This window comes from Podarcis pityusensis (assembly GCF_964106645.2).
Source record: "Podarcis pityusensis genome assembly, chromosome: 5".
Taxonomy (NCBI): Eukaryota; Metazoa; Chordata; class Lepidosauria; order Squamata; family Lacertidae; genus Podarcis; species Podarcis pityusensis.
Window position 1 is genome coordinate 86,237,625 of NC_138032.1, and position 26,577 is coordinate 86,264,201.

Sequence of the window (26,577 nt, forward strand, 5' to 3'; positions counted from 1 at the left end):
ATCTTCTTGTTAGGAGAAATGTCTGTCTTGAATATTTCTCTCTCCCCCCACCTCCCCAGTTCCTATTACAATAATACCTCATAGCAAATATGGCTTCAGTTATGAGAAGTGTGTCTATTCATCAGTTCATTCAAAAGTGAAGTAGTGGAACTAAGAGGTTTTAAAAATTGACCTTTAGCTTAATCAAGAAAACTGTGAATAAAGCCTAGCATTTTACATACAGAGGGCGGAAAGTTTGTATGTGATTGGTTGAAAGTGAGGGAACAATTGCTAAGCTTTTGTATTATAATGATAGTAATAATCCCCAATTAGATCTGAACCCTGTGGTATGTGGTGCTTTCTTAAAAAGGAAATGAACCAGAATGGGCCTACGAAAGCACCCACTCATTCTGAAGAGTTTTTCAAAGTCTCATCCTAGCTTGTTTAGAAACTCAGCCCACAATTATGTAGCAAGAAGATGGCCTCAGCGTAAAACCACAGTTCCATAAACTGCATTTAAACTAGTAGGCATTTGAGCATAAACAAAGGAAGCTGTATGACCGTGGCAAATGGAGATGGACTGATGCAATTTGGGTGAACAGACTCAAACCAATGCAATCACTCACATGAGGCAACCTCAAACCATACGCACGATGACAAAACTGTTTGCTATAAACACGTTTTCTGTACGCTCTTCCCTGCACCTGAATTATCGTAACATACCTTCACGAGGCAACATTCAGACTGTAATTTATTTGTGCAGGAAATTAATCACTGAGAGACTTTCTGCACAAGAAGTCGAATAAATAAGAAAGCCATTGCAAAGTTCTCCCATAAGTAACGTTTCAGCAACACTGTTGTGATCTCCTATCTACATGTAATGAATGTAAGAAGGTTGTGTGTGTGTGCACAAGCAAGAACAACATTGCAGCTGTTGACATAAGTTGTCTTTAGCACATGAGCACCAGCAAAGAATGCAATGTTGTGGCACATTTGTTCACCTTTAAACAACAACAGCAACAACAGCAACCCACTAGGTATGTGCTTTCTGATATATGACTAAGAAGTTTAGCATTTTACTAAAGGTGAAATCTGCAGCACAAACCTATCCCAAGTAGAAAAGAAGACCTTTGTGGGAACAGTCCACTGTCTAATGTTAGAACTAGCAGGAATCAGCAGATTGTGGTTGATCTGGGGTCAATGAGATGCCCCCCCCCCCCAAAGCTCCTGGGTCCTTGGCCAGTGCCCCACTTGATCCATGGCTGGAGTCGCTCCCAAAATTGCTGACAAATGTTCATGTGGACTTTTTTTTTTTAATCGCAAACTGATGCAGAAATATGACAAACTGAGAAAGTGAAAAAAAACTTGAATTAACAGATTCATACATCCGTACTTTTAAATTTTTTAATTTATTTAAATGTAATCACACAGAAAACAGACATGAAATATTGAAGCAGACTTGTTATAATTACTGTTAGATCAAAAGTCTGGAATGTATTACGGATGTCTCTGGTTCCTTCCCACTTTTGAGTAAACATGGAGGAGCTTGTCCTGTTATTAACTTAGCCAAACAGTTTATATGTCACAAGTTAGTTGCCTCTCTCACCACAACCCAGGATTGTAAAGCTGAAAGGCGGTTGTACCATAAGGTTTGGTATAAATGTAATGCCATAACCCTACAAAGGAAACAAAATATTATTCAGAGACCATTCAATTTTGTAGATGTCATCAGCAGAGCGAAGTTCTTTTGGTCATCGTGGTGTACCATTCCCCCAAATACCTCCAGATCAGTGGCATAGAAAGGGGGGGCTGTGGGGGCGGTTCGCCCCAGGTGTCATCTCTGAGGGAGGTAACAAAAAGGCATACCGCGGGGGGCTCGCCCTCCCACCCCCATGCGCAGCAGATCACCCCACCCCCCGGGTGCACGGCATGGCCGCCACTCTGGGCGCCCATGCAGCTAACTCCGCCACTGCTCCAGATCTTTTATTTTGGCTAGGGATGTTGACCTCATCCATTGACATGTGAGGATATCAGACACAACATTTGCTCTCTTCCTGGCTCCCCACCCCATATTGATAGCAGCACTATCGTCGTAAAATAAAGGGACAGGGAGACTTCATTATCTTCGAAAGGTGGTTGAAAAAAAAGAACTAAGCTAGGGGTCCTCAAACTACAGCTCTTAGGCCAGATCCGGCCCGCCAGGGTCCTGAATCAACCAGTTTCCTCCATGCCAACCCTTCCCCTCCACCCTTCCCCTCAGGCCAGCTCTGTGCCCTGGAACAGCGCCTCACTGGCCAGTTGCCTCCTTAATATGCGTGCAGGTCCCATGTGGCGGAGAGCCAGTGCGGTGTAGTGGTTAAGAGCGATAGTCTCATAATCTGGGGAACCGGGTTCGCGTCTCCGCTCCTCCACACGCAGCTGCTGGGTGACCTTGGGCTAGTCACACTTCTCTGAAGTCTCTCAGCCTCACTCACCTCACAGAGTGTTTGTTGTGGGGGAGGAAGGGAAAGGAGAATGTTAGCCACTTTGAGACTCCTTCGGATAAAGCAGGATATCAAATCCAAACTCTTCTTCTTCTTCTTGGCAACCTTAAAAGTTAGGGAAGCACCAAAAACACAGGCAACATATGCAAATAGAGTTAGCAAGAAGAGAAGTCTGAATCACAACAGTTCATTGTACAAGGGAATCTCCATGTAAATAGTGGTGGGTTAATCCTTAAAATAAAGCTCTCCACCCAAACTTTCCCAAGTTTGAAAATAAACTTCAATGCAGAGAAAGTCCTATGCATGAGGAACAACAACATCAAAAATAACCCAGAAGAAATGTAGTATAAAGGTGAGGTATAGGTAACTTACATTATTACTGATAGCACCTGTTGTGTGTCTGTTCTGGCTATTATTTTGAAATAAGGTTTTTTTAAAAAACAAAACAAAACATGAAAAAGAGCATGTTTCTGGCGCCTCTTTATCAGCATACAGAAATAGACAGTGAACAAAGGAAACATGTTAAAATGCATTGTTAGCAGTTATACATGTGACTCACAGCACCTACATCAAACTAGAAACAGAGTACCAAGTTTTAACCTCAATAATAATAATAATAATAATTTATTATTTCTACCCCACCCATCTGGCTGGGTTTCCCCAACCACTCTGGGAGGCTTCCAACAAAAGATTAAAAATACATTAAAACATCAGTCATTAAATCATTCCCTAAACAGGGCTCCTTGCCTTGCCTTATCATTTGCTTAAATCTGAAACTTGCCCACGTAAGGTTTTCTGTTGCATGCTTTTTTTTATCGTCATGTTTTCACATAATTTAAATTTAGTTATTTGAATGATAGTAGATCCCTTTGCCACAGCAGTGGCAGAAATTTAGGTGCAGAAATTTAATGTCCTACATAATTCACTCTCACTAATATCTATGCATCTCTCCCTTCTGAGACATATCTGAATCTCAGGAACCATGCACTCAAAATTGCAACCATCTTTGGCAGCACCTATGTCTGTGAACAGACTTTTCCCCGAATGAAGCATCTGAAATCTCCAACCAGATCCCAACTAACTGATGAACACTTGCATCACTTGCTACGACTAGCAGTGACAAATATGGAACCGGATATTGACCATCTCATTAGTAGGCCCATACTTCCCATTGAAATGCTTATAAGTTTATGTTGATTAAAATCGTTCTTCATTTTAAATACTGTATTGTTTCTCCTGATTTTTTGTGCACCACTAATAAAATATGTGCAATGTGCATAGGAATTCGTTCATATTTTTTTCAAACGATAGTCCAGTCCCCAACAGTATCTGAGGGACAGTGAACTGGCCCCCTGTTTAAAAAGTTTGAGGACCCCTGCACTAAGCTATGTGTTTGTTTTAGAGGAGACACAACTAGGGCGAAATCTAACATAACTCCAGTTTACTTTTGAGGTTCCCTCGCTCCCTGTTTCTGCATCAGTGCCGACCTTCCTTTCACTGAATCAGACTATTAGTCTTTCCAGCCCAATGCTGTCATGTCTAACTGAAAACAGCTGTCTGAGGTTGCAGCTGTCTGTCACGCTGCCTAAGTCCCCGTCTTAACTGGCAATGCAAGGAACTGAACCTAGGACCTTACACTTGCAAAGCACATGCTCTCCCACAGAAATATTGCAACATATAAAGAGCCAGGACAGGGACCCAACTAACCTCAAACCATTTATGCTAGCTGGGTCTCCAGGGTCTCAGACAGAGACTCTTCCCAAGCCCTGCTCCCATGATATCCCTTTAACTGACAATACTAAGAGGTGAATCTCAGGTCTTCTGGAAACAAAACATGTATTCTTTCATTCAGAAGTGGGCCTTCCCATAAACCCGCCGACCCATAGGGCAGAGTAGATACACAAGGTGTTATTCTTTGTGTCCCATTTGTTTCCAGGCCCGAGCAATTGGGAGACGTACTTCTGCTACTCTAGAGGTAGCAAGGAGTAGATTTTTTATTCAGGCAAACTTACCAAATTTGCACTTTTTGAAGCAATATATGAACTGAAACACAACCATCCTATGAAATTCACATTTTCCCAAATTGTGCAATGCGGATCTCCAGCCACGTATAACAAGAAATGTGCATGTACTAGAGTAAAGCGTGCACAAAAATGCATATAAGTAGTCAAAATTACAAGTTACAATTAATTTTATTAAGGGAAATTGCTTACAAAAAGTGCATTAGTCAAAACTGATTACAAAAATAAGTATGCTAGAAGAAATCCACACTAAAATGCTGATGGATTTGTATGAAGTATATGCATGCACACGTGTGTGTGTGTGGCAAACTGTTCCAGAAATATGAAGAACAGAATTTAAGATTGAAAACATTTGAAACTTGGACAGATTTGCACTCCCTTGCTAGAGGTCTCTCACTATCCATGACTGTTAACAGTTTGTTTCTATTCCGTTTTTCAGCCAGAGGCCCTTGAAAGCTACATCCATGTACCTGTCTTTAAAAAAAGAAGCAAAACTGAATCCATCCACTTGTACACAAGAACCAGGTCTGACACAAGAAAAGCCTGGACACAAGAAAAAACTTTGGGTATTACTTTTGATAGTGGTTGCTATTTTGTTATGGGAACACTGAAACAGTCCATGACATTTCTGTGTTTAACTACAAGCTTTTTATTGATTGTAAAACTCTTTGGAAGACCTAGGGCAACCTCCCCCCCCAAAAAAAAAACCCACAACCCCAACCAAAATCCTGGTGCAATGCAAAACACACCATGCAGGTTTCACCTAACTAGCCCTGCCGGCAGAAGCCCTAGACAAGGACTTCTACTTGGGCAAGGGGGCTTCCCCCCACCTCTCCCCACCCAGGCTATCCTGAAATGGCTGGGGTGGATTGAAAAAGCCCCCAGTATAGCACATGGGGGGAGGAGGAGGGCAGAGGCAGATTTAGGGGAGCGCAACCTGTTCAATCGCACTGGGGGTAGAGTCTTGAGGGTGCTGCAGTTATGATGAAGAATGTAGGGCAAGAGGTGGGAGGGCACCGAATTTTGGCATTGCACAGAGCGCCACTGAAATCTGAGACCCCAAGGTCCACCACGGAGAAGGGGAATCATCCCAGGAATGCTTGCACAGACAGAAGACGAATTCCACTCCTCACATTTCACCTTGCCTTTTGAGTGAAACTCATTCCTGGATCCTCAAGATAATGTTGCCTCAACTGGCTGCTATCTGGATTAAAAAGTGAATCGTTTCCTTTATTTGAGAAAGCATTAGAGGCTTATGGTGTTTTTGTGCTGTTGGCTGTGTTTACAAATATAAAGCGGGAGCAAACAGGTATAGATCTACTACTACTTTCCATCAGATCCCTAGATAAGAAATGGGGAACCAGTGGCCCTCTATATGTTGAAATGAGCAACCACCCAATTTTTATTTTTTTGCAGGAAAATGATACAACAATGCATCCAGCAATTGTTAATCCCTTTCATCCATAACTGTGCATCTTAAATGGGCCGATATGTGATTGAATCCCAGTCCCATAATAATGTCAGTGTGGAAGTGCCCTTTGTTTTCCTGGAAAAGAGCCTTCAGGGAGTCTGAGAGCTCAATGAGAGCAGAGGATGTGCACTTTGTGAACCCTTGTCCAACATGGTAAGTCTTCCAATACTAGGGAGAAAAGAAGGAAGTTTCCTTCTTCTTAGAAAGAAATCGCCTCCTATCGCATGACCGAAAAAGGAAAAGAGATTGTTTACTTGACCCAACATGATTCTGTGAAAGTTTTGGATATGTCAGCAAGAAATGTAAAGATCTGCATCCTTGTTGACCTTCCTAAAGGGAAATAATCTAAAAAAGAAGCAGAGGGAATTTGTTACTTCCTCTTTTAGTTGTTTCTAAATGTGGTACGAAATGCCCCCTCTGCATGAGAACTGCTTGTGCTGAAGTACTAGTTGTGACATTCTTTAGAAACCATAACCAAACTCAAAACATTTCCAGAGTTTTTGACTTGGAGCAACAAGTGGGCATGTCCTGTATAAGCCAGCAGAGTTGACTTAGGCATTTTATTATTTATTCTTACATTAATACCCCACCTTTCCTCCATGGAGCTCTTAGAAGGATGAGGAAAGCCACACTCAACTTGTCCAACTTTTAAATGCACGTCCTTTAAATGCACAGCACAGGGCGGCTGTGGAGAAATTAGATATAAAACCTGCTTATATTTGTGCCTGAAGGGATAAAATGTTCTGTGACTTCTGTTACAGAGTCCGAGGCCTTGTTCTGTTATGGTGTTGTAAGCCTTTGTCTCAGTAGTTCTTGCTGAAAGTTGGTGGGAATAAAGGGCTTGATGAGGAAAGTGTGAGGAATAAAACCGGGGGGGGGGGGGGGACTGAGGCCTATATATATTAACGGCCCATGTGTTATTCAGAATGCCCAGTGTTTTATCTGTGTTATGTATTTTTGTGTTTTTATATTGTAAAACTGCCCTGTGATCCTCGGATGAAGGGCAGTATAGACATTTATTAAGGAATAATCGTCTGGGGAAGATCAGAGAAAGGAGTTGGTGGCTGAGGTAGCCTGAGAGGCTATCCTCTTACCAGAGGAAGTTTATACAAATGGGCTAAAATGTCCAAGAAGTAGAGTTTTGGGGTACAGAGGCAGATTATCCCCAATAAGTGGACTGGGTTGGGGAGTTATTGCCTGAGGTGGAGTTCCAGGAAAATTGGCCTGAGGTAAAAGCCACTTGAAGAGTTGGAGATCTGGTGTTAGGAACATGGTCTCTTGAGTTTTCAGAAACTGTCAATAAGTACCCAATGTAAGTACCAGCAGGGCTATTTTTCTAGAAAAAGAGGTGCTGGAGCTCCAGTGAGCTCTGGCTGGGAGGGAAAGCCCCAAGTATCAGTATTCTCTTATAGCATCCTTTAATAAACCAATAATATTAGTTTATAATTCATCCTGTCTCAAGTGCTGGTGTCCATCTCTGTGCTAGGAGGCTTTTTCAAAGCACTCTGAGTGAATTGGTGGCACTGGAAAGTTAAGGAAGCAAAGATACCTAAACTTGGGTATATTATTATTATTATTATTATTATTATTATTATTATTATTATTGGAGTTTATATACCGCCCTATACTCAGAGGTCTCACGGTGGTTCACAAGTGAGTCTGAGGGGCCTGGTATTCTTGACAGCAGTTTCTGCCTCAAAATTCAGCATAAACTCTAGTTGTCATGGGTCCCTGTTCAGTCTGACATATAGGTCTTTAGCCTGGCATCTATGAGGAGAAACATAAAAGCAAATGTTAAGATCTTCAGCTTAACAGGTAAATTCTTCAGCTGCTGCTGACAAAGCAAGATCTTCACACCAAAGGCATTTCTTTAAGAAGACTAAGTTTTATAAGTAGTCACATAAGCAGAAACGTATTTCTGTGGATTAGAGCAGGAAGCAGATAACAGTCATAGGAGAGGAAATGCAGGCATAAATAATCAGTTCCCAACTTCCCACAGTGGGGAGAAGATAATAGCCGGGAAGTTCAAGGCTGTATTTCAGGATTAGTGCTTCTTTTTCCAATGTGTTAGTTTGTAACACAGCAAAAAGAAATCAGAGTCTTGAAGGAACGTATTATGCTAATCTAGACATGAAATATTTTAAACATTAATTGGCTCAGCTGAAGTATCTACTTACAAGAGTCAAAGAATAGCAAAGACTGGAACCTTTTGTAGATGTTACAATTATTTTCAGGATGCAAAGGCACATCAAGCTGAAGACTCACCAACAAGCAACATGGGACCAAATCAGTGTTATGAATTGCATGTGCCCATTGTTCTTGCCCTCCTTTTCTCTTGAGGATGACCAGAAGCAAAACATTGGTTGCACAAACGTTGAACAAAGAAAATGAAATAAAACCTGTCTCTTAACCGTTAGAATCTCCCCAAATAGAAATGTCACTGTATTTCACATTAAAACTGCAGTTCTTGAGATGTTTACTCAGGGTATATCTCACTGATTTCAGCTAGACCTTTCTCCAAATAAGTCATGCTTAGGATTGCAACCAAAGGGCAAAATCTAAGGCTGTGAGCCTAACCCCACTTTCCTGAGAGTAAGCCCCACTGAATTCAGTAAGAGTTACTTCCGAGCAGACACGGTTAGGATCACTCTGGAAATCTTCTAAAATGCACCTTTTTTAAAAAAATCACTTACCCCCCCCATATTGTTTTGTACGTAATTTGTTTGAGAACATTCTGCCATTGAGATGCCCCTAAGTAATAAAAAGCTTGTCAAATTTCAGGATAGGTATGGGATATTGTGTTAGATGCAGGACAGCTTTAATAATAATAATAATAATAATAATAATAATAAATTTTATTTATATCCCGCCCTCCCCAGCCGAAGCTGGGCTCAGGGCGGCTAACAACAATCAAAATAATCCAACATTCTAAAAACATTCATTATAAAATTAATTAAAATCAAATTAAAATCAAATTGATGACAACCATTAAGCAAAATTCTGTGCAGATTGCCAGAGGAGGGGGTCAGGCTGCGCCCTGACCAAAGGCCTGGTGGAACAGCTCTGTCTTGCAGGCCCTGCGGAAAGATGTCAGGTCCCGCAGGGCCCTAGTCTCTTGTGACAGAGCGTTCCACCAGATTGGAGCCGCGGCCGAGAAAGCCCTGGCTCTAGTTGAGGCCAGCCTAACCTCTCTGTGGCCTGGGATCTTCAGAATGTTTTTATTTGCAGACCGTAAATTTCTCTGTGGGACATACCAGGAGAGGCGGTCCCGTAGGTACGAGGGTCCTAGGCCGTATAGGGCTTTAAAGGTTAAAACCAGCACCTTAAACCTGATCCTGTACTCCACCGGGAGCCAGTGCAGCTGGTATAGTACCGGATGAATATGATCTCGCAGCGAAGACCCCATAAGGAGTCTCGCCACGGCATTCTGCACCCGCTGGAGTTTCTGGGTCAGTCTCAAGGGCAGCCCCACGTAGAGCGAGTTACAATAGTCAAGCCTGGAGGTGACCGTCGTGTGGATCACAATGGCTAGGTCAGGGTGAGAGAGATAAAGTTGATGAGGTGGAATCTAAAAAGGGATTCCCCGTGGTTTGGGGAGAGATTTGTATAAAAGCAGCATATATGGTACAGTTCCCCCTAAACAGGGAACCTGAACATTTCAAAATGTATTGATGCAGGGTTTATGATGACTAAAGAACAGTTCACTGGGGAGGGGTTGTTGTGCTCATTTGACAAGAGGCAGTTCCTCCTTCCTTGTGACAGGAAGACTGGCACTATGATTGGAAGTGAAAAACAGAACCCTGGAAAAGTTACTGCCTGGTTTACCACTAGATATGTCAGCCGAAAAGCTCCACCCTCCTCCACTCCTTCTCCTCTGTCCTTACATGGAGTGCTTAGGGCAGTGGTGTCAAACATTTTTCAAAGAGGGCCAGATTTGATGCAGTGGCGTAGCGTGGGGGGTGCAGGGGGGCCGGCCGCACCGGGTGCAACATCTGGGGGGGCGCGCTCGCACTCGCAGCTCTCTGCCCCTACCTGGCTCACTCAGGGTTAGGGGGTGCAAATTACTTGCCTTGCCCCGGGTGCTGACAACCCACGCTACGCCACTGATTTGATGAGGGCTGGCCAAAGTTGTTGAGCTTTTTTTAGGATTTTGCCCCAAAGTTATTGAGCTGTTTTTAGGATTGCTCCTCACAGAAATTTCTGGGTTTAACTTACATTTACACTTAGGTCTTGAGGAGACAGAAAGGAACAATGACTGTGGTCAAACTTCAAAGAAACAAACTCTCCATTGTTATTAGTATCTCCTTTCCTGGGCTGCTTCAACTCCTGAGACTCTACAGCAGCCTTTGTCAATCTGTTGCCCCAGATGATGGAGACTACAACATGCAGCAGCAGCAACAGATAGCATGAGAGCTGGGGCATGATTTGATGAAGTGAACATGCACAGGGCCCGACCATTTTGCCTGACATTCTTAGAATCATTAAAATTAAATGCAAATTTTATGCAACAATTTTATGCAAATGAATCCAGAAAGCTGAAATATATGTCAGGAACATTGTAAAGTACCGTACATTACGCAGTAATAAAGGTTGTCTGTCAACTTTTAAGTTCACAACATATGAACAGGAACATAACACCAAGTATACTTGTTGCATCCAAATATATTTATACCTGATTTAGACCAACTGACATTAACTGAGATTTTACAATGTATTCATCTCAATTGGAAAAAAAAGCATGCCTGCACTAATGCGAAGGGTGAAACTGAAAGATTCTGGACTGCAGCTGAGGGATCGCCGCCCCCTCCTGCATGCACGCAAGTAGGAGTGGGATGGGGCTGCTCTGATGGGATTCATAGAATCATAGAGTTGGAAGAGACCACAAGGGCCATCGAGTCCAACCCCCTGCCAAGCAGGAAACACCATCAGAGCACTCCTGACATATGGTTGTCAAGCCTCTGCTTAAAGACCTCCAAAGAAGGAGACTCCATCACACTCCTTGGCAGCAAATTCCACTGTCGAACAGCTCTTACTGTCAGGAAGTTCTTCCTAATGTTTAGGTGGAATCTTCTTTCTTGTAGTTTGGATCCATTGCTCCGTTTCCGCTTCTCTGGAGCAGCAGAAAACAACCTTTCTCCCTCCTCTATGTGACATCCTTTTATATATTTGAACATGGCTATCATATCACCCCTTAACCTCCTCTTCTCCAGGCTAAACATGCCCAGCTCCCTTAGCCGTTCCTCATGAGGCATCGTTTCCAGGCCTTTGACCATTTTGGTTGCCCTCCTCTGGACACGTTCCAGTTTGTCAGTGTCCTTCTTGAACTGTGGTGCCCAGAACTGGACACAGTACTCCAGGTGAGGTCTGACCAGAGCAGAATACACTGGCACTATTACTTCCCTTGATCTAGATGCTATACTCCTATTGATGCAGCCCAGAATTGCATTGGCTTTTTTAGCTGCCGCGTCACACTGTTGGCTCATGTCAAGTTTGTGGTCAACCAAGACTCCTAGATCCTTTTCACATGTACTGCTCTCAAGCCAGGTGTCACCCATCTTGTATTTGTGCCTCTCATTTTTTTTGCCCAAGTGCAATACTTTACATTTCTCCCTGTTAAAATTCATCTTGTTTGTTTTGGCCCAGTTCTCTAATCTGTCAAGGTCGTTTTGAAGTGTGATTCCTTTCCCCTCCTGCTTGCATGCAAGTAGGAGTTGAGATCGGGGCTGCTCCGATAGGCAGTGCAAAGCCTCCCCTCCCAGCTGAGGGATCCCCGCCCCCTCTTGCTCAATCCCTCCTCTGTCTTTCCCTTAAATAGTATGCTCTGCTTTTAAAATTTGCAAATGTTTGTTCCCATCCTTTTTTATTTTGCAAATGTACACAATTTAAACAGAAACAGGGTGCCCCATCAATAAAGTTAAGGCAGCTTCTAATAGCACAAAATGCAAGGAGCGTGCTTCTTCAAGGCTTTACGATTGCTCAGCAGAGCTTAGCAAGGAACCAGAGTCACCAAAGTAGCACATATAATCAGCAGACACCGCAATGAGTCAACTCAACTGATCTCCAATGATTCATAACTGACCTAGTTTTTCTCCTCCTCCTTGGGTGTGCAGCTATGCCCTCTGTGCACTAGCTGACTCTCTGAGGCACACTGGAGATTCATCCTTGGGGGCAGGGTGTGAAGGGTACTACTTTCACTGCACCTTCCCATTGTTGCTTCTTCCCAGGGCAGAAAATGAGCTTTGCTGATGGCTGTCTGGCAAGGGGCTTTGGCAAGTATCCCATTCATCACTGGGAATCATCCATAGCCAACTGTTGCAAGCTTTGCATCCTTTCTCGGGTCATTTTGTACCCCTTTGCAAAGCCACTGAGGACTGCATTATCTTTTGCAATGTCTTGGCATAGTAATGATTCTTGGGAATGAGATCAGTTCTCACAAAGCTTGCTTTTCCTGTCTGTTTGCTTTAGCAAATCTCAACATAAATGCATGAGTTTGGGATTTCAAATGGGGGTAGCATTCCAAAACATCCTCCTAAAATTGCTTCAGCTGTATTATACTTGTATTATACTATGTGTGCTTGTAAGTGTACAACTTCAAGACGGTGAACAGCCTAGTGTCATGCTTGTTGAGGACATCCCAACTGCCAGAGAGGCAGGTGCAATATAAACTTGGATAGCAGCATCTATGCAATATTCTTTGCTGGAAGAGGGGTGACCCTTCTTCTGAAAAGTTTGGCATCTCAACAAGAGGCTTTCACAAATTTGAGACTCCTAGAGAAAGTGAATGAATGTTAGTATTTTTGAAGGATTGTTTCCATTTCCTAGAGAGTTGTTTTCATTGCCCAGTTTTGAATAGGGGAGCTTAAGTCTCTGAATGCTCAGCCTTTGCACTTCTTGCCATGTATGCATAAATGCTGTTTTAAGCTGTGGGCTAAGCTGTGCTTCTTGTTTACATTTGTGGAAAATCTGTAGCAAGGCAAGATTAAAATCAGTTCAATATGAAGAATAATGTAGCTAAATCTGTTGGATTCCCAGCGGCAGTGCTAGTGGGAAACCGCCCTTGCCAGAAGGGAGTGGTTGAAAATGATTTATGACTGACTTGTGCCAAAAGTGTGCAGTTCTGAACCAAGAAAACTCCCAGTTGCAACCTGCAAAAATAGTAAGAGGAGCAGGCTGGAGAGGAGAAGGGAAGCTACAGAACTGGAAAAACAAGGGGAATGCAGATGTTGAAACATGCCCATTCACACCCTAACCACTCACAGCTAGACCTCCAAATTGTCAGACTATGAAAATAATCCAAAATCCAGTGAGTCATAGAAATCAGAGCCAGATGGTCCAGAAGTCATAATAACTCACACTAAAAGGTAGAGCCATGGGAAGCAATCAGTGGAAGGCAAACTTGCTCTGAAAGATGCTACAAAAAAATGCAGCAACATCCTGTGGAGGGAAACAGTGGCAGAGAAATTCCAAAATCCATACTAGGACAGTATGTTTATTAGCCCCAACTAAAAATATAGCCAGATGGTGAACAAGCTTTTGAGTTCTCAAGTGGTCTTGCAACCCACGACAGTTTGAAGTCTGGGGCAAAATACAGTATGATGCTGCCCACCACCACCCATTTGAAGCAGATTGGTGCTTGAGTATTCAGCACTGCTTGAAGAAGCTGCCTCCTTCTGTATAATGGTAGGATTAGTCCTGCATTAAAAGGTAAAGGGACCCCTGACCATTAGGTCCAGTCGTGACCGACTCTGGGATTGTGGAGCTCATCTCGCTTTATTAGCCGAGGGAGCCGGTGTACAGCTTCTGGGTCATGTGGCCAGCATGACTAAGCCGCTTCTGGCGAACCAGAGCAGCACACGGAAACGCTGTTTACCTTCCTGTCGGAGCGGTACCTATTTATCTACTTGTACTTTGACGTGCTTTTGAACTGCTAGGTTGGCAGGAGCAGGGACAGAGCAACGGGAGCTCACCCCGTCACGGGGATTCAAACTGCCAACCTTCTGATCGGCAAGTCCTAGGCTCTGTGGTTTAACCCACAGTGCCACCCACGTCCCAGTCCTGCATTAGACAAGATATTAAGGAACCTGGGGTGTTCCTAGTTGTGCAGTTGCTCCCCTGGGAGAGTTTTGCAGTTATAAGTGGAATAGGTCCTCAAGGTGCAAGACAGATTGTGTGTGTATATATATATATATATATATGGGTTTATTAGGACAAAAGGGGAAATGGGATGCTCCCCCATTTTTTAGTATATACAAATAGCGGGGAGTGCTTGACACTGCCCAGGATTTTTTCGAGACCAAAAAATACTGTGTTTTTTTAACGGGTCGTGTAATCTGTGAGTTTAGACTCATCATGCCAAAGACTGGGTGAAGTCATGCCAAAGTCATGTTTCGGTCTGCCATCTTGATTTATCTTGACCTGGAAGTGGCATCACCATGAGAAGTCATTAGTGGCAGAGAATCCATCAGATGCACTATGCTAAAGGTTGGTGCTGGCCCTGACTTTATCAGCTGGGTGAATCTGTTCAATTTCAGTTTCTCTGTTTGTCCATTTTCCAAATCCAGTTCTCCAACATTTCCATATCTGTCTATGGTTTTTTTTAATGTGCTCATTAAAATTCATCAGCATTTTTGGTGCAAATTTCTCCTAATACAGGTGTCCTCCCACTTACGCAAATTCACAACAGTTGGAAGGGACCCTGATGCTCATCTGGTCCATCACTTGCAATGCAGGAAACTCAACTAAAGCATCCATGACAGATGGCCAGCAAACCTCTGCCTAAAAACCTCTACAATTTTATATACTTAATAGCAGTTATATCCTACTCTTCTGCTTGCATTTACAAAATTGGAGCCACTAAGAATAATCCAACAGTATACAAAACAAATCATAAAAACATAATGCCATGATACAACAAAACAGTTTAACAAGAAAAAAGCAGACAAGTTACAGCAGGTAAAACAGCTTAAAAAGAGGTCTTCCTTAACAGTCCTCAAACCTCCTGGAATAAGGGGACTAAACAGATCTTTTGAGGCAAGGAGGTCCATAGTGTAGGCAAGACCCGCAACACACACACCCCCTCCAATTTCTTAGGCTGTCATATTTCAGCCGCCATGGGGTGGAGAGGGGAGAGGGAAGGGAGAGGGAGTGGGGTGGGGAAATATATCCCTTTAGGTCTCCTGGTCCAGTGCAGCTATTGTAAAAAGGTTTTAAATGATCCCACAGAGCAGGGGTCCTCAAACTTTTTAAACAGGGGGCCAGTTCACTGTCCCTCAGACACTGTTGGGAGCCAGACTAAAGAGGTGCCAGAAACATGCTCTTGTTCATGTATATTTTTAAAAAACACCTTGTTTCAAAATAATAGCCAGAACAGACACACAACAGGCACTATCAGTAATACTATAGTTACCTATACCTCACCTTTATACTTCATTTCTTCTGGGTTATTTTTGATATTGTTGTTCCTCATGCATATGGCTTTCTCTGCATTGAAGTTTATTTTCAAACTTGGTGAAGTTTGGGTGGAGAGCTTTATTTTAAGGATTAACCCACCACTATTTACATGGAGATTCCCTTGTACAATGAACTGTTGTGATTCAGACTTCTCTTCTTGCTAATTCTATTTGCCTATGTTGCCTGTGTTTTTGGTGTTTCCCTAACTTTTAAGGTTGCCAAGGCTGCCGCATGGGACCCGTGTGAAGGTTAAGGAGGCAACTGGCCGGCGAGGCACTGCTCTGTCGAACACAGAGCCAACCTGAGGGGAGGGTAGGAGAGTAAGGCAAAGGGTTCCTTTGCCACCACCCTGGCGGCTCTGGCGGCTTAAAAGGGCAGCGCTCCGTTAAACCGCGTTACCAGGGCTTTGTTACACACACACGCTTTTACCTCAGGGCTCTTCCTGCCCAGCTGCTTCCAAGCCTTGGGCCTTGTGGGCAGGTTGGGTTCAGGACCCTGGCGGGCCGGATCTGGCGCACAGACCATAGTTTGAGGACCCCTGCCAAAGAGGAACACTAGTCAACACACCCTTGCTACCACATTCTGGACCAAGAGAAGTTTCCAAAGGCTCTTTAAATGCAGCTCCATATAAAGCAAATTACAGTTTTCAAATCCAGACGTATAGGATCCATATGTCGTTAGGTTGCTTCCATCTTATGTAAAGAACCTGATGCTCGATCATAGTACTCATCTGTTAATCCAATTCAGGCAGCTTGCGCATGAAAATGCAGGTGCAAGGCTCCCTTCTTTGATTGTTTTGCAAAGTACATTAAAACTGCTTTGAAAAGAAGGATTAATCGTTGTTTACCATCCCTTCAGAGTTCCTCCTCTCTAAATCTGAAAACAGGAGACTCTACAATAAATATTTGCTATCATTTTGTTAGAAACCATTCTACCCAGAGAGCAAAAATGGGTCCAGTCTTCTCCATATCATTCTGCTTTGATATCCATGTCCCAAAATGTGTAGCTGTATAGCTGTGCATTAGAATTTTAAGGGAGGGGGGAGTATAAGTATTATACTGAAAATGGAATTCTACTTGACATGGAAATTGGGAACACATTCAATAAACTTTTATTCTTTTCTGTAATAAAAATAAAATTTGTAGCATTAATCTTATAACCAGTGACCTAACCAAATTCCTCTGTGGTCTGCAAGACATCAAAGCACTATGTGAATTGATGTGAATACATTTGTGTTTGTGTGTATGACCAACCAAATCAGTTGTAGGTATACATAGAGGCTGAGAAGAGAATCAGTAAGTATCTTGCTTTTGTTGCCTGCTTAGGATTGAAAAACCATGGAGCTTATCTCTCACCTGTTGGGCTATGTTTGGCTTGGTGGGTGACAAGGTATGTAGGCTGGCACCACACATTCATTAGGTGGTCCTACATCCTTTATTATGTCTTGGTGGTGTTGCCCTTCTCTCTTTAGGATGGGAATTCAGTCTGTGACATTCTAGTGGACGTTTGAAGATTTAGACCTAAAATTAAGCCCAACCACCAGAATTCTGGCTTAGATTCAAGGTTAACCAAAGAATGAAGTTGTTTTCAGTTTAGTTGTGGATTACTAACAGTTGTATCACTGACATACAGTTGGATATTTGTACAAAATGTTCCACTTGTTAAGACTTTATTATACAGTTTTTGGATTCCAGTAGATAGAGCTAGAGATAGTCAGAAAGAAGGAACTTTTCTTTGTTTATGGTAGAAAAGTGATAACGCAATTGAGAATGTAAACATGCTGAAAATGTTGTGCAGGATCAGAGCTTACGTTGTCACAAGTCACACTCATCGGACAATGATGGTATGATTCCCACCATGTCAAGAAGGTACTTCTTCGTCCCATGAGAACAAGTGACTCATACGTACGTACAAAGCATACGTCCCTGGCGTCTTCATAATTGCAAGGTTCTGGTTTAGAATGAAAATTTTAAGGAAAACCCTGTAATATGAGAAAGTAGATGTGACAGTTTAGTCAAATACACGTAGGGGATGATTCAGTACAGATACATTTTCCCAGTGCATACTGTAGCTAGGACATACTAGTTTACTTCGAAATAAAAGCCTCATTTTCCCCTCTTTTCACCAACTGTTTGTCCATTCCCCATTTAAGAATCTAAACCATTGAATAATGGCAAGGAAACTACAGCATGCTTCCTCAAATCCATCTCTTCCTGTCTATCTGTTACCTGTTTGTCCATTCTCATGGCTCCGATAGCAATATTGTGGGTGGTTTCTCTGACATATTGAAACTCATTCAAAGTTTTGGGATAGTACACTATAACTGTTATCATCAAATCAGGACTTGCAAAGGTTTGGGAAATGTGCTTGAGTTACGAAAAGTGTATTATTAGCATGCCAGCTCAGTCTGCACCCAAGCGTTCCATCAAAACCAGAGATGGCTTGATCCAAGTCTATTTTTAAAGCAGTCTGCCCTCTTCCTTTCAATTTGCCTACCTGGAATATGTAATCTAGACTTTCCTTTTCCTGGACTTGTTTTCTACCTGATGATCATGGTAGCCCACCTGATGTCTCACCCAAATCTATGCTCTTGGTTCTTCTTTGCCAAATGGCATACTTTTTATTCATCTGCTAACTTAAAGTCTATGGTTATGAGTCCAGCTCTCCTGATTGACAGGATTATTTGTAATGTTTAGATTATTTGGCATTCTCTACAGCAGGGGTGGGGAACTTGTGGCCCTCCAGATGTTTCTGGACTCCAACTCCTGACATTCCTGGGCATGTTGGTTGGGGCTGAAGTTAGAATTCAACAAGATCTGGAAATCCAGGATTTTCCTACCCCTGCTCCCAAGGTTTGCAACCCCACCCATGAATTTTAGGCATGGTTCATTCAGATGGCTTAATTCATTTAGCTTAATTAATCTATATACAGTGGTACCTCTGGTTACGTACTTAATTTGTTCCGGAGGTCCGTTCTTAACCTGAAACTGTTCTTAATCTGAAGCACCACTTTAGCTAATGGGAACTCCTGCTGCTGCCACACCGCCGCTGCATGATTTCTGTTCTCATCCTGAAGCAAAGTTCTTAACCCAAGGTACTATTTCTGGGTTAGCGGAGTCTGTAACCTGAAGCGTCTGTAACCTGAAACGTATGTAACCTGAAGTACCACTGTACTGCTTTTCAAAAAACAACATTTTCAAGGAAATAATTTGCCCCCAGTCTCTTGCAGAGCAAAAAGGCCCTGCAATGTCCCAGGTGATCATGAGTTAGGGCGTGGGTGGTTTGCATCTATTTTTAAAGAACCAAGTGTTGTACCTAACCCTGGAGGCAGAAGCAAATTCAACTGGCTGGCACACATTGTCTTATTTACTGGGGTGGTTAATTCCGCTTATTAATTGGTCACATGTTTGAAAAGAAAATGTGCCGTTAAGACCTGCTTATAGAACACTCCCTATGGAAAGCAGGCCAAATCACATTGATCTTCCAACTGTGGTTTTTATTGCTGTGACTATGCCTGACAAGGCTGTTGCCTATACTTGTCCAGAGTGTTGCTTATTATATTATATGTCATGATGAGTATAATCCACCTCATACAACAGACTAATAGTGGGGTTTTTTTGCCATTTGCATTCTGATCCTATATGCGGTTATCGGGGGAAGCTAAATCAAAGTTCTGTCAGAATTTCAGGAAAGAATGCCTTAGTAATTTTGCTGCACTGGATCTGAAAATCTTTAGCCACTCTCTCCCTCAGCAACAGCGTTTAAATTGGCAAGAACTAAAAGTAACAGTGAACTGGGAGACCAATCAGATCTTGTGCTGTGATCAGCTGCTTATTCCCCAAGCCAGCACATCCAAATTATGTTATTTGGCTAATATTTTGCAGTGGAAGTTTCCAACCTCGCCAACACAGTGGACCCTCCGGATACGAACTTAATTCGTCCCAGGGGTCAGTACTTACTCCGAAAAGTCCGTATCCAGAGGCGCCACTTCTGCGCACACGCACGGCGTGATAGAGCGCTTCTGCACATGCGTGCACAGTGAAACCTGGAAGTATACACTTCCGGGTTTGCTGCGTTCGCAACCCGAAATTATGTTACCTACGTAATCCAAGGTACCACTGTATCCTCTTTTGGTCCCATGGAGGAGTTCAGAGGCAGGTTAGTTGCCACAGCACCATGGAGAGCTCCTTGTGAGAAACTTTCTCCAACAAGGGTTGGGAGTGAACTGAACCCATTTGAGCCCTGCCTCTGCTCCATCCCTCATAGGCTCTGTCTCCTTGTGAAGAACTAAAGGATCTTGAAAGGATCAGATCTGAAGATGGGCAGTTCTTCCGTGCTCCATGGCCTTCTGGCTGGAGAAGTCCTTGCACCATTGGTCTGCCGAGATACTGTGGGGAAACAGTCGGTTTCTCAAGCTCATGAGGAGGTGACCACGTGGCTCCAGTTTTATGGAGCCTGCTGCTGTAGTAATGGCATATGGTTCAGTGAAATTCTGTCCGCCAACCTCACATTCAGTGAATCACCTCATCACCAGCATTAGGCCCAGAACCAGAAACCCTGTTTGGCTCCTTAGCTGGTAGCACTGTAGCCTCCAAGTCAGTGTTCTCACTGCTGGACTCTGAGGGTCATGACAACCATACACTTTCCTAAAAACAAAGGATCCACCTATTGCATAGACATCCGAGGGAGCCTCAGCTGGAAGGATAAGGGCAGAATTAGCTCCTACCTCAGCTATGTTTCCTAATGTAGCACTTTGCTTATTTCCTTAGGAATGAGAGGAGAAGCATTCAGGGATACCAGTGTGACTGAGGAAGGATAGTGGTCTCTCCTCATTATGAGCATTTAGGGGGTGGTCTATAGGTTTTGCTGCTTCTCTAAGACTCTTGCTGACAGCAGTCTTTCTTTCATAGAACTTAAGGCAGTGGTGGCCAGACTTGGCCCTCCAGCTGTTTTTGGACTACAACTCCCATCATCCCTAGCTAACAGGACCAGTGGCTAGGGATGATGGGAATTGTAGTGCCAAAACAGCTGGAGGGCCAGGTTTGGCCACCACTGACTTAAGGGGACACAATTACATAGGATTAAGTTAATGCAACTTTACCCAAGGCACCTACCAGATAAGACTGCCCCAACAGTTTCCTATTAGGAAATGAGAGACAACAACATCAGCCGGGCAATTCCTTTCTATTTATCTTTCTATCCAGTGCTTGTTTTCTGGGGTACTCAAGGGTACACAGTACTGGCACCTTCTTTTTCGTAGAAGAAAAGCACTGCTTAAAAGTGTGGCAGTTACTGTAACAACTTCATGGTGAGTACCGGCACACTTTTTCTAGAAGAAAAGCACTTCTATCTATCTATCTATCTATCTATCATCTATCTATATCTATCTATCATCTATAAATCACATTAATTAAATTAAAAATATTTCTATCCTGCCCTTCATCAGTACAGACATCAGGATGGAGTGCAAAACACTAAAATAATAGCAACCCAGTGGATCATACAATGAACAACAATATGCATTGAAACTGATCGTCAAAAACAAAGACAGCAGCTAAAAAACCAGAATTTATCAGGCTGAGAAGTTGACCGTGTTGATCCAGCCACTTCAAGGGCCTGATTTCTAGGCGTGCTGCCAGCTTCTATTGCTGCCCCACACCTTTTATCTGTCCTGCTCTTGGTTCATGCATCATGCTCCATGCCACATTCCTGGAACATGACTGAGAATGCATTGAGATCATGCAGGCAGAGAAGAAGTGATTGAACTGTGGGAAAAGGCTGTTGAAAAATTAAAGCCACTTGATTCAGCATGGGCACAGCAATTATATACACCGCCACTTTTATAAGATATCCCATGATTGCAGGTCAGGATTATCACACACACCTGGTCTGCTGCTGCCAGAGCTCAACAGACACTGGCAAGGAGTCGGCTTATTTCAGAGATGAATGTCTCTCAAGTATGAAAAAAATGTTGTTTTTCATACTTGAATGCCGCTCATAAAGGAAACTTAACCCAAAGTAATCACATCTTCAGTAAGAAATACAGCAACTATGCCATCCAATTCTTCTGATGTATTATTTGCCTGCTCCCCTTTCTCTCCTGATATTATCCTCACAGGGCATATGGTGGCAAATTGTCTTGTTTTCAGGAGTGTGGGGTGGGGTGTTCAGCTGGGCCAAACTCTGAGGTGATGGTCTTTGCCCACATCTCAGTTGGTAGACCATAAGACTCTTCATCACAGGTTCATGGGTTCAAGGCCCACACTGGGAAAAATATTCCAGCATTGCAGAGGGTTGGACTAGATGACGCTTGTGGTCCATTTCAACTCTACAATTGTATGATTCCCATATTTGCAGTTCTTACTGGGATAGGATATGTATAGGATATTCTGTTTTTTAATGTTTGATGTTTTGTTGTACAGTGGTACCTCAGAAGTCAAACGGAATCTGTTCCAGAAGTCCGTTCAACTTCCAAAACGTTTGGGTACCAAGGCGTGGCTTCCAATTGGCTCCAGGAAGCTCCTGCAGCCAATCGGAAGCCACAGAAGCAGTGACGGATGTTTGGGTTCCAAAGAACATTCACAAACTGGAACAATCACCTCTGGGTTTGCGATGTTCAGGAGCCAAAACTGGCAAGGCGTTCGACTTCCAAGCTATAGGATATAAATAAAATTATAATTATAATTTTATATATAATTATAATTATGGGGAAAACCATAGGGAAAATAAAGTGTGCACCCTGATGTGTTTCATTTCCAGGTGTAGGTCTTTTGGCCACCACGTGGAAACTACTGGAAGCACTTCCAACACCGCGGAAGCTACATGTGGCTGTTAAACACACAAGTGTTGCTCAACACATCAAATAGAGAGTTGCTACAGTGGTGGCCACTACTACAAACAAGCAGCATTGTCACTGAGACTTTTTGTGTGGTGAGGGTGATTCTAGGTGTTGGGTGGCTCTTGCCCTGTACAACTGGTGTGTGGAATTGCCAACATCTGGAAGCCATAAAAACAGGTCTTGGATGTCCTAGATGGAGTGTATTCACCTTCATTGCACCAGCAGTTTCCCTACCTCCAACCCATTCTCTTGATGTTTAGGAATGCAATGAGGCAGCTGCCAAGGGGGCAGACAAGTATTGGGATTTTCTCAATCTTCCAAAACAGGGATTCGGTAGTTGCACAATTTATACAAAATTACAATCAATACAGGCATTGCCTTTCCCCCCATGGTTCAGTGGAAGCATGTCAGGAAGAACCCCTGTGTATTCTCCAGCCCACCTCCTTATTACAGCCATGCTTTCTTAGCCATCTGATCGCCCCCATTCTAACAAGACCTTCATACAAGCAGAAATAGTATTGGAATGCAGCCTTTCCTAAAAACTCATCATGTTCCATTCTGTGATTTTGTGCCAGTCGATGATCATGGCAGTGTGCCATAAAGGTAAAGGAACCTCTGACCATTAGGTCCAGTCGTGACCGACTCTGGGGTTGCGGTGCTCATCTCTCTTTATTGGCTGAGGAAGCCGGCGTACAGCTTCCGGGTCATGTGGCCAGCATGACTAAGCTGCTTGTGGCGAACCAGAGCAGCACACAGAAACACCGTTTACCTTCCTGCTGGAGTGGTACCTATTTATCTACTTGCACTTTGACGAGCTTTCAAACTGCTAGGTTGGCAGGAGCAGGGACTGAGCAGCGGGAGCTCACCCCGTTGCGGGGATTCAAACCGCCGACCTTCTGACCGGCAAGTCCTAGGCTCTGTGGTTTAACCCATAGTAATCCGCAAAAAAATCCATTATCTTCACAGTTAGCTGTCATATTTCATTTTTCCACCATATCAATTCTACCTGCGTTTGGGGTAAGTTGGCATGTGTGAAGAAAAGGGCTTAGTATTCAAATGGTGTCATATGGTCAGCTGCCACATCTCCTTCTCTTAAACTTACGTGACCCACAAATGCACCCTCAAAGACTGCTGAGTTATTCCTCCCAGGAGACGCATGGGTCAAAACTCAGATTCCAAAAGCAAATACTTCCTCCCAGCTGTTCTTCCTGCCTCTGTATTATTTTTTTAAACATTTCCAGTAATACATGGAAATTTGTTTGGTTTGGGTTCCATTCCAGTCATGATTGCAGTTGTGAAGGCAGCCTGGGAGAGTCCAGCTGCAGAAAAATGGTTTGTTGATCATACATGCCATTTTCTTATGAGTCATTTCTAGTTAGTGAGGAATCTGTCCCCCCCCCTCCCCAATTTAATTTTTTAACTTTTAAGGCAAGAATACCTGGTATTAGTTGCAGTAAGGAGCCCCCATGAGGCCTAACCTCTAAAGCGGGGTTGGAAAAGGAGAACACACTCAATATTTCCATTTACACAAATCTCCTTGCTTGGGATGGACACAGTCATGTCCAAATTCAAGAATTCGGATGACTTGAATTTCAAAGGAACAGCGAAGTGGAGACAAAAACAAAACTATTTTCAATTTGCTAACATTTCCAGCAGTGCTGGGAATATGATTGTATTATTATAATTGTTATTATATATTATTTTAGCACTCCTTGCAGAAATATACCCCAATTCATAAATGATATAACAGATCAACTTGATAGGGGGAGAAATATGATACATTACAGCAATAACAGCACATAAAACATGTTTTTGATCTACTATTCCTATAATATAGGGTATCATTTTATGGGCCCCATTGACTTCATCTGCGGTTTTTGTGCGATTTCGTCTGTGTTTTTTGCCCTCAGTTGCCTGAATTCAGGGATATCAGCACATAACCAAATCTGATGGGCTTCAAAGCTTTGTGTGCATGGTTTGATCCATTGTGTGATCCCAGACTGGATGGAATCTCCCTTGTGACTAATCTAGGAAAGAAGACAAAGGAGCTCTGTGGGAGTGCTCTGTGGGAATGCTGCAACAGCAACTAAAACTAGTTTGATTTTTAGAAAGGGGGAACCCAGGGCTAAACTGAGTTTACTCATACCTGATGTGTACCTTGCTCTTCCTCCAAGTGGCTCAGGGCAATGCTCATGAAGTCATCCTACTTTATTCTCCCAACAGACCTTGTAAGATAGGCAAGCCTGAGAAAGGGTGAATGATCATTTTCAAGATTAACTGGGTGAGAATTTGAATACAGATTACCCCAATCTGTGCCCAACACTGTGCTCGCTACACTGGTTCTTGACTTTTAGATACAATTTTCAAGTCAATTAATTGAAGGTTGAGGTGTTCAGCCTTCCTTGCCTTTTTGTCCTCCTACTTTGGCCGAAGGGTGAGGTACACTTAGACAAATACCTGGGCGATGCAGGAGAACCAAGGATCGAACAGGTTGTGAGGACAGACACTCTTGTCCTCACTCAATAGCAGTTAATGGATTTGAAGCCTAAAGTTAAGACTCATCCAATAGGAACACACAGTGGCGTAGCGTGGGTTGTCAGCACCCGGGGCAAGGCAAATAATTTGTGCCCCCTAACCCGTGGATTTGCGCCCCCTAACCCTAACCCCCAGATGTTGCGCCCGGTGCGGCCGGCCCCCCCCTGCACCCCCCACGCTACGCCACTGGGAACACATGCAACCTGGCTCTCCAAGAATTTGAGTCCCCAGAGGCTTCATTAGTTACAATCACTGATGAAGATGCAGCCAAGCTTTAAAAGTTCATATCCACTTACTGTGCAGCTGCCCAGTGGCCCATTTTTTTTTAAAAAAAAAACTTTGTCAGAATACCAGTTGTTACCACCATCCTGGATGCAATTCAACAATCTATCTAGGTTACCCAGAAGTGGGCTATACTTGCTATATGAATGCAATCCTATCTCATGAGAGCCAGTGTGGTGTAGTGGTTAAGATCAGTAGACTCGCAATCTGGGGAACCGGGTTCGCGTCTCCGCTCCTCCACATGCAGCTGCTGGGTGACCTTGGGATAGTCACACTTCTCTGAAGTCCCTCAGGCCCACTCACCTCACAGAGTGTTGTGGGGGAGGAAGGGGAAGGAGAATGTTAGCCGCTTTGAGACTCCTGAAGGGGAGTGAAAGGCGGGATATCAAATCCGAACTCTTCTTCTTCTTCTTCTTCTACATGCCACCTTTATCTGCTGAGGCTTTTCTGCCAAGAGGCAGAGAAGGTTGGATCATGGGATCGCAACTTACACACCCACTAAAGGAAGAGCTGCTGGCTATCTTTCTCAACCTGTTGTTTATCTCCCCTCCCTTCTTGACAGCTGAGCCTTCCCTGGAAACTGAGTCACTAAGAAAGAGAGATAAGGGGAGATGGGTTGAAAGAAGCAACCACCAGCAGCTACTTTTCCAAATTTTGTTTCTATTCTCTCCTAACTTATTCTGCTTCTTGGGGTGTGGGTGTGCACAGTGGATAGCCTTGGGATTGGTGATTTTAGCATTTGCTCTGGAGAGACCTGTGTGCTTGATTATTATTTGGGGGGGGGTATTGTTGTTGTTGTTGTTTAGTCGTTTAGTCGTGTATGACGCTTTGTGACACCATTGCACACTGTCTTCCACTGGCTCCCGCAGTTTGGTCAAACTCATGCTGGTAGCTTCAAGAACAGTGTCCAACCATCTCGTCCTCTGTCGTCCCCTTCTCCTTGTGCCCTCCATCTTTCCCAATATCAGGGTCTTTTCCAGGGAGTCTTCTCTTCTCATGAGGTGGCCAAAGTATTGAAGCCTCAGCTTCAGGATCTGTCCTTCTGGTGAGCACTCAGGGCTGATTTCCTTAAGAATGGAGAGGTTTGATCTTCTTGCAGTCCATGGGACTCTCAAGAGTCTCCTCCAGCACCATAATTCAAAAGCATCAATTCTTCGGTGATCAGCCTTCTTTATGGTCCAACTCTCACTTCCATACATCACTACTGGGAAAACCACAGCTTTTACTATACAGTGGTACCTCAGGTTACATACACTTCAGGTTACAGACTCCGCTAACCCAGAAATAGTACCTCGGGTTAAGAACTTTGCTTCAGGATAAGAACAGAAATCGTGCTCTGGCAGCGCGGCGGCAGCAGGAGGCCCCATTAGCTAAAGTGGTGCTTCAGGTTAAGAACAGTTTCAGGTTAAGAACGGACCTCTGGAAAGAATTAAGTACTTAACCCGAGGTACCACTGTACGGATCTTTGTTGGCAAGGTGATGTCTCTGCTTTTTAAGATGCCTTGGGATAGCCTTGGG

The 26,577-nt window shown here is 43.5% G+C and overlaps 3 long non-coding RNA genes across 4 annotated transcripts in view; 1 reads left to right on the plus strand and 2 right to left on the minus strand.

Annotated features, from left to right (window-relative positions):
* Positions 1-1,372: 1,372 nt before the first annotated feature.
* Positions 1,373-17,783, minus strand: LOC308477717. The gene is made up of 2 exons (XR_013986673.1): positions 15,834-17,783; positions 1,373-1,655 (listed from the first exon to the last, which is right to left on the minus strand). It is a non-coding gene; the product is annotated as an uncharacterized lncRNA (long non-coding RNA).
* Positions 6,550-26,577, plus strand: part of LOC308477716 — a 29,932-nt gene continuing 9,904 nt past the window's right edge. Inside the window, exon 1 of one of the 2 annotated variants that reach the window (XR_013986671.1) lies at positions 6,550-7,266. This is a non-coding gene — a long non-coding RNA (uncharacterized lncRNA). Of the gene's footprint in view, positions 7,267-20,608; positions 20,713-26,577 lie in introns of those variants that run through there. The other variant, XR_013986672.1, reaches the window with a different exon arrangement.
* LOC308477719 lies at positions 24,101-25,478 on the minus strand. Its single transcript, XR_013986675.1, has 3 exons — positions 25,264-25,478; positions 24,389-24,485; positions 24,101-24,269 (listed from the first exon to the last, which is right to left on the minus strand). It is a non-coding gene; the product is annotated as an uncharacterized lncRNA (long non-coding RNA).